The sequence below is a fragment of the Fukomys damarensis genome, unplaced genomic scaffold (genome assembly GCF_012274545.1).
Source record: "Fukomys damarensis isolate Sample0158 unplaced genomic scaffold, DMR_v1.0_HiC HiC_scaffold_11, whole genome shotgun sequence".
NCBI classification, from domain to species: Eukaryota; Metazoa; Chordata; class Mammalia; order Rodentia; family Bathyergidae; genus Fukomys; species Fukomys damarensis.
In genome coordinates this window covers 19,287,875-19,302,661 of record NW_022900923.1, presented here as the reverse complement: position 1 = coordinate 19,302,661, position 14,787 = coordinate 19,287,875, and the positions used below count along the sequence as shown (strand labels likewise).

Here is a 14,787-nt window from a genome sequence, read left to right as displayed (position 1 = left end):
CATATTCACATTCAATAAATGCTTATTAGAGTTACAATGAACTCCTGGGGAAAGAGCCCAGCCAAATCATCTCACTAGGCCTGGCTAGTGCAATGCAGAAGGGGCCGTGCTTATTTTGCGACTGTTGGCCTCAGCCCTGACCACCCACTTGGCTATTTCTTGCTCTCTTCTTTATGTGTCTCTGTGCTTTTGACCAGAGTTTGTAACCAGCTTGTAACCAGAATTACAGGAACTGGAAAAATAATGACAATTTAAACTAATAATCAATACTTCTAGAATATTTAGCATTTTAAGGATTTCTCATAATTAGATTTCTGATCATGACTCTTTTTAGATTCTGACTGGTTGCCAAGCCCAAGATGAACTCCAGCAGAGGCAGTAATGTGATCATCAGCTCTTGCAGGTGTTGAGACTAAGATAATTAGGGATAAGGCAGTCTCAAGGCAGGTATGGAGAACAGGAAGCTACAACCTTTCTGAATGCTGCTGGAGTGTAAGCCTTCTTCAGAGGCATTTAGCACTGAAATGAGACTAAAATAAACCTTACATTCCACTAGCTTCCCCCATATATTTTCTATCATCTGCCCACAATTAATCATCTCTAAGATGCCCAAACTCCTTTCTTTTGTCTCGTCACTTCTCAAAATTTTGTCACTCTTTGTATGTTATCTAGCCCCAAGTCTAACATTTTCCTTGAAATTTTATTCCTTTTCTCTGAAGCTCTGTGTCCACAAAAAAGATTAATATCGTTATTGAAACATAATTCATAATAGCTTAAGTGCCCATCAACAAATAAACGTATTAAGAAAATATCGTGCCCATAATGCAGTAGAGTATTGTTCATCCATAAAGAAGGACAAAATATTGTCATTGTCAGGAAAATGGATGTCTAGAGATCATCATGTTGAGCAAAATAAGCCAAACTCAGACAAATATTGCATGTTCTCCCTAATATGTGAAATCTAAAACAAGATGACATAAAAACAGAAGGCAGGCTACTGTTAGACAAGAAGAAAGGAATAAGGGGGAGCTTGCGGCGGTTGGTAAGGGAAGATGATGGGGAGGTAGATGATATGCATTGAAACAATATTTTTTGAAAATTAGTAGATACTAAATAACAGAAAAAATAGTTTTACAACATCACAAGCATATACTTTTAATTAAAAACTGTACACTTCTCGTGTTACTCTATCTCCAATAAATGTGTTAGCATTCAGTCATTATAACAAACACCTGAGACAACTCACAAACAGCTTTGCTTAGCTCAGAGTTTTGGAGTCTTCAGTCAATGACCAGTGGGCATTGTTTTAGGCCTGGGGTAAGACAGCACATCACAGAGGAAGTGCACGGCAGGACAAAATTGCTCAGAAAATGGAAGGCACTGCAGTTCTCAGTGCCCTTCAGGGCCCTCCCTCCATGGCCCAAAGAGCTTCCCCTGGGCGCCAGCTCTTGAAGGCTCTGCCACTGCAGATTAGCACCTTCCTAAATTGAGTATTTAACATATGGGCCTTTGAAATGTACAGTATAACAGTTGAATTCACCAATCCCCACTTACTTAATTTAACTGGGTAGAGGATACATTTGTCCTCTCCTACACTTACTGTATGCATGGCATTGGGATTGCATCAGCGGGTTAAATAGAAAGATATTTCTACTCTCCCAGAGTTTGTATTTATGAATCACAGTGGGTGGGAGAAACAGACAATAAACAATAAATATATTTAGCATTTCAGGAGCAGTAAGGGCTATGAAGAAAACTAAAGTAGAGGAACAATTCTCCAAAAATAGCCCAAGTACTATTTTCTAAATGTTTCCCAGAGCTGACAGATAAGCAAAGAATCAAAAAGGGTGAAAGAGGGCCAGGGATTTAGTTCAGTGGTGTTGCCACTTGCCTCGCAAGCACAAGGTTCTGAGTTCAATTCCCCAGTACCAAAATAAACAAAAAAAAAGCAACAACAAAAATGGGGGGTAAAAGAGTAAACCCTGTGTGCCCTCTAGATAGTGGAAAGTATATGCCTGGAAGGTTGGGAAATGACAAAGAGGCCAGCATGGCCAGAATGAAGAGAAACAAAAATAAAGAAATAAGACCAGAAAAGTGACAGGGAATACATCATTTAGGGCCTTAGAAGCCTTCAGAAAGACTTTGGGCTTTTACTCTATGTGAGATGGAAGCCATTGGAAAGTTTTAAGCAAAGGACTGATGTTACTTACCATATTTTTACAGACACTCTAGCTACTCAATCAAGACTGAGATTGTGGTGGCAAGTGGGAAGCAGGAACAGAAGGTTCAAATGGGAAGGGGAACAAAGGAGGAGGAAGGGGAAGGGAAGGGAGGGAAAGGAAAGAAAGGAAAATACAAGAAAAAGTGAAAACAAGGCTTTTGTATATGAAGAGGGGAAGAAGGCCTGAAAAGAGGGGAGGGGGATGGGGAAAAATCAAAGGGTATTATATACAGGTACAAACCCCCTATGATGAGTATGATCATGAGATATATATCTATATATATAAAGTGTACCTATAAATGGGTAATGAGGAAAAAATAAGAACAAAGATACATCATATAAAGATACAAGTTCCCAATGATGAATGTGACTGTATTGTATACCTAAAATGCAACAACAAACTAATGGAAAAAAACAACTGAAAAAATTAAATTTAAAAATAAAACAAACTAGAGAAAGGACGAGGGGCAAAAGACTTCTGGTTTTCAATTCAGCATATAAGAAGCTCAAAAATTACCATTCTTTAATAGCAAGTAAAAGCTTTAAAAAATGAACAACGCTTCTTAGACTCATAGAGAAAATCAATCACAGGGCAGACCATTTTCTGTGAAACTGGAGAGACCAAAGAGGCAAACACATGTGGACAAGTGAGAGAGTTAAAAACTCCAAGGGAACCCAGTCAAGGGAACACTCTTAGGAGCTCAATCTGATCCTCATAGTGAATTCTAGAGGAAAATTCTCCCCTGTTTCTGGCAGGGTAAGGGGAAAAGGACGATTTTAAAATATGTCAGAGCAGTCTGTTGTTCTTAATAAAGTCCGCTTTGGGTTGGGGGGCATAGTTAATGAGAGCCTGCAGGGGTTTTTATCAGGGTGAAACTGATCTTGGGAAAGTAAAATGTCCAACTCTAGTCAGCCTTCTACATGAAAGATCAGTAGCAAACTGTAGCCAACTCTACCACCCAAAGTAAGAGGCACTTGTGATGTTCACAGCCCAGAGACACAGCTTCACTAACGACTGAGGCTTAATCATGTGACTGTAGAATGTTCTCCCTCACCTTACATCTTAAAACCACATTATTAAAGGCCTATTCACAGCCCTTCCTTTTGCCCAGTACACCATGTCTGATTATAAAGAAAAAATTACAAGACACACCAAAAGACAAAAACACAGTATTAAGAGTAGATTAAGGATCAAAAACAGACTCAGATATGGTAGCGATATTTGAATTATTAGGAGTTTAAAATAACTATCATTAAATCTCAAAGATGTTAAAGTATACAACGTAGCAAAACAGAGAAACATACAAGCACATAGGTAGATACTCTAAGAAACAATAAAATATAAATGCTAGAGACCAAAAACATTGTAACATAAATGATAAATAGTTTTGGTGGGCTCATCAATCAATTAGATATAACTGTTGGAAACAGTCACTAATCTTATAAACATTACAATAGAAACCTCTGAACTTGAGAAACAAATAGGAAAAAACTGAAAAACTGAACAAAACATTCAAAAATTGTGAGACCACTGCACAAGGTAATCATACGGGATGAGGAGGAGGGGAAGAAGAAAGAAAAAGGAACAGAAGCAATCTTTGAAAGAACAACAGCTGGGAATTTCCCCCAACTTAAATATCAGACAACAAAGCACAGATCTGGGTAGCTCAGAAAAAAACAGGCAGGATAAATGCCAGAAAAACTATAGCTAGAGGGCTGGGGATTTAGCTCAGTGGTTCTACTGCCTGCCTGGCAAGCACAAGGTCCTGAGTTCGATCCCTGGTACAAAAAAAAAAAAAAAAAAAAAAAAAAAAAAAAAAAACTATAGCTAGGCATATTGGTTCAAACTATAGAAATCAAAGATAAAGAAAAATCATAAAAGAAGCCACAAGGGGAAATACCTTAGTACAGAGGAACTAAGATGAGATTCGCATCTAACATCTCAGAAACCATTTATGCAAGAAGAGAGGAGAGGAGAATATTTAAAATGCTGAGACATAAAGGCCAAAGTAGGAATCCAGTGAGAAGGCAATATTATTGTTCAGGTGAGAGAAAGTCATGCCCGAGACCCAGGAGGAAATATGGCTGCATATCTCCCTTCAGGAGACATTGCGTGTGTGGAGCCAACAGAACTGGCTGACAGGTTAAATGTGGACTAAGGAAGAGAAATTGACTTCAGAGTTTTGTGACCACGGAGCAGCTGCAAGGGAACAGTTGCTGTTTCCTGAGAGGTGGGTGCCATTCACTGAGGACGGGTTTTAGAGGATGGGAGGCCTTCGGCTCAGAGCCCTCATGACAGCTGCAGCCCGCACTCAGCCTCCGGCCACGCTGTGTCAAGTTCCTCAACCATCAGCAGACTTCCCTTCCTGAGGCAACCACAGCTCCCTGAAGGGCCACGCACCTCAGCCGGGGCTGGGACGGACTCCTCCTCCCTTGTTCATTTCCCTCAGCTTCAGACGCAGTGGCCACTGTCATATTTACTGTTTCTTTACCCCCTTTACACTGTCCTTTCCGCATTTCTCTCAATCACCTTTTACTACTGCACAAAACAATGCACCAATCAGGACAGTACCCTAGCGTAAAACAGTTTTTTGCAGTTTTTTTTTTTTTTCTGTTCAAATCACTGGCATGGTTTCTGACTGAGCCCTGATTGGCACAGCCAGGGAGAGCTAAAAAGAATTAGCAAAGGAGCAATCACTGAAGTACAAAGATAAAGACAGATGGGGAAAGTTAAATCCTAATGATGAAATCAGTGCAAGATAGCTGGAAGGACCTAGTGTGTCCAGTGACACTGATTATCATTCAAGCAGAGGAGAAAGAATTAATTATGGCAATATGAATATATTTGATAACTTTTAAATAGCCATACGCCAACTGTACTTGCCTAGTACATTGCCCCCAGTTCATGGTACGTGTGCTCTGATTTTCCTTTGGGTGCTGTCCCTCCTTCTGTCTCATTACATATGGTTTGGGTAGATCTGACCTCAGAGGTGGGCGTGTCACCTAAGCCTGACCGGAGTGCCACACTCATCAGTTATTTTGATAATGTCAGGAATGAGGGCAAAGACCAGCATGGCCCCAAAAATTCACATCCAACACATTTAGTGCAGCATCCAGGAAATAGGAATTTTTTTCCCCACTGAACATAGAGCTGAGGAGATAGGCTGTAAATCCAGAGATGCTGGTAGTCATCTTGCCACCAAAAGGGTACAGCCTGTCTGAGAATGGAGCCAACGGAGATAAAACAGAGCCAGAAAATACCAAATTCCTGTAACATGCAACTTTTGGATCTAGTTGGGCCTGGTGCCACTCAAGGGCTCTTTTACTTACAGGAGAGAATAATCTAGGTTTTTTTGTTCATGCTAATCAGAATTTAAAGTTTTCTACTTAACCACCAACAGCCATGAACAAAATAACATTCAACTTCTGACTGTAAAATGGAAAACAACTGATGATCTAAATGACTCTCCCAAGTCTCCGTGACTGAGCTGAATTTATATGCCAGGTCTCCCAACTCTGAGTAACATTTCTTCCATTCTCTCAAACCCTCCTTATCACAAGTGACATTTAAACATCCTTCCCAAAAGCTGACATTTCTCAGCTTAGGGAAGAAAAGAGATTACAGTATCACTAGAAGATATTTTCTGGGCTGTGTAGAATGACTGTCTTCTTTTCCTAGTCGCATGAGAAGGCATAGTGAACACAGTGAATTTCAAAGCATTACAGTAATGTAAGTAAGCATTATGTCCAACGGAACTAGTAAAACCTCTTTATTTTAATATTAATTAGGAAATATCTAAAGATATATTCTTTTTGGAGGGGGGTGGTTTTTGTTGCTGTTGTTGTTGTTTTTCAGAGTCTCACTATGTAGTTGAGTTTGACCTGGAACTCACTATGTAGCCCAGGCTGGTCTCAAACTCACAGCGATCCTCCTGCCTCAGCCTCCCAAATGCTGGGATTACAGGCATGCGCCACCACACCCAGCTTAAAGATATATTCTTTTAAGAGTTTCCATTCTTGTCCAGGGCCAAAGTAATACAACTCAAAGCCTCAATTTGTTCTCTACCTCCAAATGCTATAATTGAAACTGACTTTCTCCTGCATTCATTCACCTGGAAACAATAAGCTAACTGGTCACATAGTCACACCAGCGCTCCGGAGCTGGGAAAGTCAGCTTCCTCAATGAGTCACGAATCTATGCTACACCACTGTTTGTATTCTGGAAACCTTGCCCTGCCCACAGTAGATGTCCCCAGTTAGCTATACATTTGGATCCCTGTGAGGTGGATGGATGAGTGTCTCGAAACTACCACATGGCATCGCCCCAGAGCCACAGTGGAGCCTCAGGCACAGGAAAGCAGCAAGGTGGCCCCGTTTCTTAAAATGTGCTTTGCGTCTGTCTGTCTGTGTATGTGTTTTACAATCTCAGTGCTGAAATCAACCCATGAAATATTCATGGGAATCTAAAGTAGTAGGCACGCTAATAACAGCTTTCTTATGGGAATATCAATATTCGCGGAGCCAGGCCTAAGCCACTGTGCAGAAAGCTTCTCTGCCCCCTTTGTCACTTTTGGTTCAGACTAATGTTCAGAAACCTTCCACCCTTTTGCTCCGTTAACAGTGTGGGTGGCGGCAGATGAGCCAAGGGCAGAGGAGGGGAACAAGAAGGGACCGCGGGATGGAATGGGTCACAGAGTGGGCTGCTCTCCCAGACAGAGTCGCAGTGACAGCCAGGAGGGACTTTAGTGTGGCTGCTCTGGGAAGCTGGAGTGTGTGCACAATCGGGTGGCTGGTTTTCGTGTTTTCGTCTGGTCTGTGATTCCAGGTGTGTGCGTAGAATTTTCCTTCCTGGCAAAGACCTGAGTGAGGGTAGAGAAGGGGAGAAGGGAAGGTCCTGACTAGTGTTATGGAAGGAAATAACTGCTGGAGAAAAATATATTTTCCTTTATCCATGCCCCCGTGAGCGTATGAAACGTACAGGATGGATTTCTAAACAGTGCTCAGCAGACAACTTCAGGCCTACATGATGCCATTCCTGCCTGCCCACCTCCACTCCCCCAACCCACAGGCCTGCCCTTGAGGTGGGGTTGAGTCCTACATTCCCCTCTCTTCAGCTCTAAGCTCAGACTGCCAAAACAGGGGCCAGTTCAGATGGTGGTTTCCGGATGTGGGTACCTGTCCCTCAGGACTGCAGTCAGGCCTGCCAACTCATTCCAGGTCTGTCAGCCCAAACGCCATAGAACAACCTTCTCCCTTGGGCTGGCCTGTGTTACTGAGCTTTCTCCAGCCTGCCCTTTCAGGTGCCCCAAGAGCCAGAGAGACAGAGACTGCTTGGAGATCATTTCCCAGAGCAGTGCTGCCAACCCAACCTGGGAATTTAAGGGCCTGGTTACAGTTTGAGAGAGGTAGGTATGGGCAGCAGGACTTGGGGAGACGGCTGCTCTCCACACATAACCCTCCCCTCAATAGCTGGCGCCACTCCAGCAGGAGCCAGTGAGCACCAGTGGTGGAGGGTAGGCTCCAAAGGTTGTCAGTGGGGTGGAAATCCTATCCTGGGTCCAGGGAAAGGTGGACAGAAGCCTCTAGCCATCGACACTTTGGTGTGTGCTTCTCTCAAAGACAAAAATCCTCAAATCCAAATTTGCAAAAAAATTTTTTAAACTGTCTATCCTTAAAGGATGATATGCTATAAATTTGGGGAATATAGCAATTTGTTAATGCTACAGATCAAGCCATTCTATTTTCTTTTCATGTGCTAAGATTCCCTGACCAGAGCACTCAGGGAAGGGGTGCTCCAAAATTCAGTGCGGGGAACAAGGTTTCTGGGCTGTCTCTAAAGAAGCTGAATCCCCATAGATGCTAAATGACACAGGCTGATTTCAAAACGAAAAGTGCAAGGAATGAGCTGGCCAGGAGAGGGCCTTCCTTTGCTCATCACATTTGCTAAGCCACCCATCTGGAGCCACTCAGCAAACACCTGCTGGAATCCACACAGCTTCTCCAGGCCTCCTCTCCTTAAGCACATCGCCTCCTTCCCACACAGCTAACCTCTCTCAGAAATGCTCTAAGGCAGAGGGTGGTGCATCTTGGCAACACTGGCTTGTTACTCTAGTGTACACAGAGTCTGTTGTACAATTGTCTCCACATTTGCAAAGGCTAAAGAAGAGCCACCACTTCCCTTTTTTCATGACTGTTGAGTCTTTAAGTGAGGCTACTCCCCACCTTCCATCCATGAAAACCAGCTCGGTCCAGCAGAGATATTTCTAATGCTGCTGCTAATTATATTCTCACAGAATCTGGCTCATTCTCTAATTACTTTACTAGCTGTGTGATTGGGAAAATTACTTCACCTCTCAGTGCCTTTGTTTCCTTATCTTTAAAATGTCTCCATTAGTAGCGTGTGTCCCATAGATTGCCATCATAATTAAATGAATTCATATATGTGAAAATCTCTAGAGCATACTGTAAATATCATTGGTGGTTTCAAAACCTTGTGTCAAATACCTACCTATAAAGCAAATCTCATCAGTTGATTATTGCAAAGATATTGCAGCAGCACAGAGCCCACCTTCAGGCTCCCTCCAACTCAGATCTCTTCTCAGTCCCATGAAATCCAGCAAAACTTAAATCCTGTGATACAGTGGGTGGCTGTTATATAAACATACACCTGTATATCATGTGGCATATGTAATTATACTTGTGATGTGTATAATTATAAATGAGAAGCTGGCTCCCCTTCAAGATCAGCTGGAAAGTTTCTGTCAAGAATTCAGCAAGAGTGTCCCTTACCTTTGAGCATCAACCTGAGCCTGAGGAGGACATGTGTCAAGAGCAATTCTGCATAATTTGGGGGGAAAATCATGATTAGGGCCCTAGTTTTTCTGTCTACAGGCCAGCTACAGACATGTCAAGACATAATTTCATCTTCGCCTCCGGCCACAGCTAAGACTTCAAGGGTCCGGAGATGCTGTTATAGCCCACAGCAGGACTGCACCAGTGCGAGACATCCTGGGAGGAACCAAATCTTCATCGGCGTAGTTCTCCTTGTTCTAGGATTTCTGCTGCCCCCTGAGTCAGCTGTTACATTTGTTTCTCCCCATGTATTGAACTCTCTGTCCGGAGACCTTGGTTACATTCGTTTCTCCCAGTGTACTGAATAAAGGCGTGGCAAGCTCTGGGGGCTTCTGTGTTCACTGCCCAGAGCAGCCTGGATCAGGCCCAATGCTCAGCTTCTTTTCAAAGTCTCATTTTTCCTATCTTTCCTGTATAATAAGTTCATTCACCTTGTGCTGTCATGGCTTGCAGGACACTAGGACTTATTACAGAGGTTCTAGTAATGTCCCCTTTCCCTGTTCCCTACAGACATGCTTATCTTGCTGGACATTCAGTGTCTGCTTTGCATAACCAAATGCTCAAGAACATTACGGCACAACACTGCAGGCTGAGACGAGGTTCCTGCCCCCAGATTCTCAAACCTTACTGAGGCCAAAATGAGTTCACTGTGCGAACCTTCAACTGAGATCTGATGGGATGAAAGTAACTACCACAAAGCTAGGAAGTCTGCCAGGCCCCATGTCAAATACTCTAGGTTCCCTCATTTGCTCCTTATAATACCTGTATTGTAGACAAACTCTGTTTTATCCCCATTTCATTGAGAAAGTAACTGAAGCTTAGGGAGGTTAAGTAACTCTCCCGAGGACACAGAGCTAGCAAGTGTCAAAACAAACTTTACCCGACTCTTCCTGAGCCTGTGATCATAACCATTATCATTTAGTTCTAGTGACTTTCAAGTCATTTTACAAAGCAATATACCATATCAGACTATTTTGCATTGGAATGGTTGTATGAGATATGGATCCTTAACCAAGATGTCTCAGTCTCCTCTCGTTGAAAATTAAGTGCTTTGATGACTCACACTGCATGGTCTAGCAGGGGCTTCTTCCTTTAAGGTCAGAACCCTCAGAATATTCAGCTACAGATCTGAGATTGTGCAGGTAGCTTTCAGATGTGTTACATGAGGATTTATCCTCATCCTGTAAGAAGTACTCATTGAATCAGCACATTTGCCCCATGTCTTTAAGAACAGATACCTAAACTAAACTTACAAGTTATGAATAGCTTGAATTCTTCACTGCCATATATTCTCTCATATATCATATCCCATGGTTATCACATTGCTTAGTCTAAGATCCTTACAACAATGATTTTCAAATAATGGGCTGAGCCATCCAGAGGGTCATGTGTCTAGGTCAGAATTTTTTATTAAACAGAATAATGCATACTAGAAAATAGAGTACATCACATGTAGTAAGAGTTAAATAGTGGTACAGGAAAGGAATTTAGGTACATATATGTTTAATGTGTCACCATATAAAATGCATTTTTCTGTGGACCTCACAAGTGTTTGAAAGCCATGGCTTTACAATTTTAACGTCATTTTTCTCCAATTCTTTGGCCTCAAAGGGAAATACAAACATGTACTAAGGTCAGAGAAAGTAAGTACAATGAGGTATGATTTTGAGAAGAAGTTAGAAGCAGGGATTAGATTTTTATGGTAGAAACAAAGGAATGAAAAACTGTCTCTTTCCTGCAGAACTGAAGCAGTTAGATGGCCTTGAGAAAGCTTCTCCTTGGACTTGCCCTTGAAAAGTCAAACAAGATGAGGAAAGTGTCCAGGGGAAAGAAAACAGAGATTGTTTAAAGATGACTATGGCCAATAGAAAAGTTCTTGTGAAACTATTTGGAGGGTTTGGAGGTCCCTGGTGCCTCCTATGACATCAGGGCTGAGAACACCTGACTCAGGTTTCCCCAGGCAAATATCCAAATACCAACAGAAGGATAGTAGACCATAGGTTTCAAACCACTTTCAAAGCAGAATGTTTTCTAAAAATTCAAGCCCCATGATTTCCACCTTATTCATGAAGTATCATAACTTCCCGAAAGAACCCAGAATCTTTAATTGTTAAAATCTTCCTAAATGATACTGAAAAAGTCAGCCAACAATAGTTCTTCAACCTGAAGATGAATCAGGACATCAACTGAAATGAAAAGCTCAGAGTGAGTGCCCAGAATGCTGGCTTTGCAGTGTATCCACTGAAAACCTGAGCAATCATGCCAGTGGGTGGGAATTCTGGAGTCTAGATGACAGAGAAGAACACAGATGTTCTTACAGGGGAGAATGCTCAGGACCCCATGCAGGGTCATGAATTTAGAGCCATTAGCCTGGTGGCTCTTGGGTGCCTGAGAATAGCAAACTGCTGACATCTCTGCTTCCAGGTAGTCTGAAGGTACCTGCATCTTCAGTTGTCTGTTTTGATCACACTAAGTCATTGGCCCCTACTCATTCATTTTGATGAACTTTAAAGAAGCTTTGATTTCTAGGAATTCAGGCATCACATTTTTGTCCAACAAGAGTTGCTAGAAGAAATCAGTGCAGAGAATAGGGCCAAGGATTAAGTCTTCATGGCAGAAGAACAGTTCTCTTTCACCTAAAGAAGGTCTCCAAAGACTTATTGTCCAGATCAAAAGCATAGTAAACTCTTCCAAAAGCTATTGTTTATATAATTATGAAAGCCCTGCACCTCAGGCTTGGATGAAGAATAGAAGTTCCTAGAAGTTTGTTACCATGGTAAAGCAGCATTTCTTTTCCTATGCAGCAAAGTGCCATATGCATGGGAAATTTGAAAATGTTGAGGGCTGGAGACAATTCTCCTTGAGGGATAATAGTACAATTCCCATTCTAATCAGAGCACTTTGCTCACTAAGGACATGGGCACAGAAGCCACATGGTGCTGGTAGAGTGCCCCACTTGGAAACCCACAATGCCTAGGGCTATTCCATAATCAACAGGCATTAAAATGATCTAAAACATTCATGATTTCCAATTCTTATCTTCCAGGCCCAACTGGTCACTCAAGTTTCCAATTTGTTATTGCCATTGGAATCAGGATGTCTGATAATTCCCTGCCATGGCTATACATGACTCTATTCTTTAGTGAATGTACTGATATCCAAATCCTGCTTTTTGGACCTCCTTAGACAAAGCCAATTATCTCCATATTGTTCTACTACTGAGTTGGCTCATCAAACTCCATCTGTCATTGTGCCCTCATGAAAAACCAAGTCGCTTGCACGCAGAGCCACTGGCTCTGTGATAAAATGACAGATGCCATCTGTTTTCCTTACCTTGAAAGGTCTTGAACTTCACCTCTTGGATTCTTAAGACCACAGATGTGGCAGAGAACAAACTATGTTCAGTCAACAGTAAGCAGTGGGAATCCTTGTGTGCTGAGTGTTACTCTAGGTGCAATGTCTATGCTGTCATAGAATACATAGGGGACATAAAACATGAGTGCTGATTGGGTATTTTTCAAACATTCCATATCACCAGGTGACTCAGACACTGGAGTACTGGCAGGACTGAGACAGAAGCCTTCTTGACATTGCACTTTCATTATTTTCTCTTCTGGAAACCTTTTAGAAGAATAATGGGTAGATCATCAGAAAAGATATCAGGGAGTATGAGAGTGAGCAAGGTTTTATAAAAAACCACCTTTTAGACAAAATTTACAAAAGGCCTTTAAAGTCATAGCACCAAATAACTATAGTAACTCAGAAAATTCTCTAGTAATATTGAAAAATTGCATACTGCCTGCAAATACAGCCAGTACTTTTGTTTCTGTTTCCCATTTCCATTATAGGTACCAGGGAGGTTTCTCAACAAAGATAGTTCAGCTTCTCTTTCAACCCTTTACCCCTCTAATTTTTCAGACCTTCCAAATTAAGGGGACAAATGGCTGTGACTCTTTCTCTCCTCTCTAAACTGCTTTGTTGCCCCATCCTCCAAAGAACAAAGTTTAAAAAACACACTAAAATTACAAATATCTATTCAAAGGAACATAAGAGGCTGAGTTATTTTCTTGCCCCAGCCAAAACATTACTGGATGACCTTTTTCAGTTATTTAACTTGTCTGGTGGAATTTTTAGAAAGTCAATATTCCTGACAATTTTGTCCACATTCGCATCCTAGAAGACTCCATGCAGACTGGATTTTCTGGTCCAGGTTATTCCTGGGTATCAAGAGGATGAAGTGACAGTGCATGGGATTATTACTGCTTACTAAAGGTGGTAACCATCCCTGCCCAGTGCAGGCCTTTCTCCTGTAAGGATGCACTAAGGCCAGTAACAAGTGATGCTGGGCCAGGAGCCGAGAATCTGGGCTTTTCATTTTCAGTAACACTCCATTAAAAACTCCTCACCTATACTAGGCTTTTAGTTATATGTGAGTCAAGTCATACACGCACACATATGCAATCATTCATTGATTCAACAAATATTCACTGAGCACCTACTCTTTGCCAGCCCAGAGCTAATGACAGTGTAGCTTTTCTCACCATAGGGAACGTACTGCACATGATTTAGACAAGCCATGGCAGGAACAGTTTTATGACAGGGCACCCATGCATTGTTAGGTAAATTCATTCTAAATTAATTTTTCCATATGGAAAATACAGAAGACTGAAAGAAAAATAAATTTCTCTTGCTAAACCAACCAAATAGGACTGACTGTCCTATTTGGTTATATTTTCTCCTGTATTTAATTTTTATTCTAGTTGCTTGATGTAGATGTGTTTATACTGCACTTGTAATTTTCTATCTTGTCTATCTTGTCTGTTTTCCCCACCTATAAACATAATTCATGTTTTTTCCAGGTGCAAAATTCTGAGTCTTGACCGTACACAGGTATTTTCAGAGCTGTGGCCAGTCGCTGAGTAATTTCTAAGACTTCCCCTTTCTCCACTCAGTTTGGAAAGCTACTGTATTTTCTAGAAGCAGCCTCCTCACATTTTTATCCTGTAAAAATTTAAAGAGCTGTCAACTTTAGGTTTTACGCTATGCTATACACCAGTTATGAAACTTACCAGTGTGCATCCTGACAGGAAATAGAATACATGGACATCACCACCATTGTGTCCACAGTATCTGACGGCATGGTAGAGACCGTGCAAATCAGCAGAACTCCAAGCTGCTCTCCCACAGCTCTCAGTCCTCTAGAAGTCAGGCAACTGTGTGACCAGTGTTGGTCAAAGAGCTCTAGACAGGACAGATGTGTGTCACCTCCAGGACAGAACACGTAAGAGTCAACATGGAATTCTCCATCTGTCCAAGAAGATCATGTGTTCCAGGTGACACAGCCACCAAACAGTACAGCGCTCATCAGTTCTGAGTCCTCAAAGAATGAGGAAGCGAAGCCCTCACCAGACTCCACTAAATGTGTAAAGTGAGCAAAAAAAACAAAAACAAAAACAAAAAAACCAATAAAAATTGTGTTGTGGCAGTGAAATTTCATGCTTGTCATTGCATTATTGCACAGTCTTACCTTACTGCTACACACAGTTTTTAGTAAAGTCATTTCAAAGAATAAGCCAAAATATTTTAATTTTTAGTCAACACCCTCAGACATGAGAGCTGGGTGCAATGGCACACATCTCTGATTTCAGCTGCTTAGGAGACTGATGCAAGAGGATAACAAGTTCAAAGGTAGCCTGGATAACTAAGTAAGATCC

At 41.7% G+C, this 14,787-nt stretch overlaps 1 protein-coding gene across 1 annotated transcript in view; it reads right to left on the bottom strand.

Annotated features, from left to right (window-relative positions):
- Nucleotides 1–14,478, bottom strand: part of Pappa2 (pappalysin 2) — a 340,416-nt gene extending 325,938 nt beyond the window's left edge. The window contains exons 1-2 of the mRNA XM_010630208.2: nt 14,143–14,478; nt 12,407–12,694 (exon numbers count right to left, since the gene is read on the bottom strand). The gene's annotated coding sequence lies outside the window, so the exon portion shown is untranslated. The remainder of the gene's footprint in view (nt 1–12,406; nt 12,695–14,142) is intronic.
- Between the last annotated feature and the right edge of the window lie 309 nt (nt 14,479–14,787).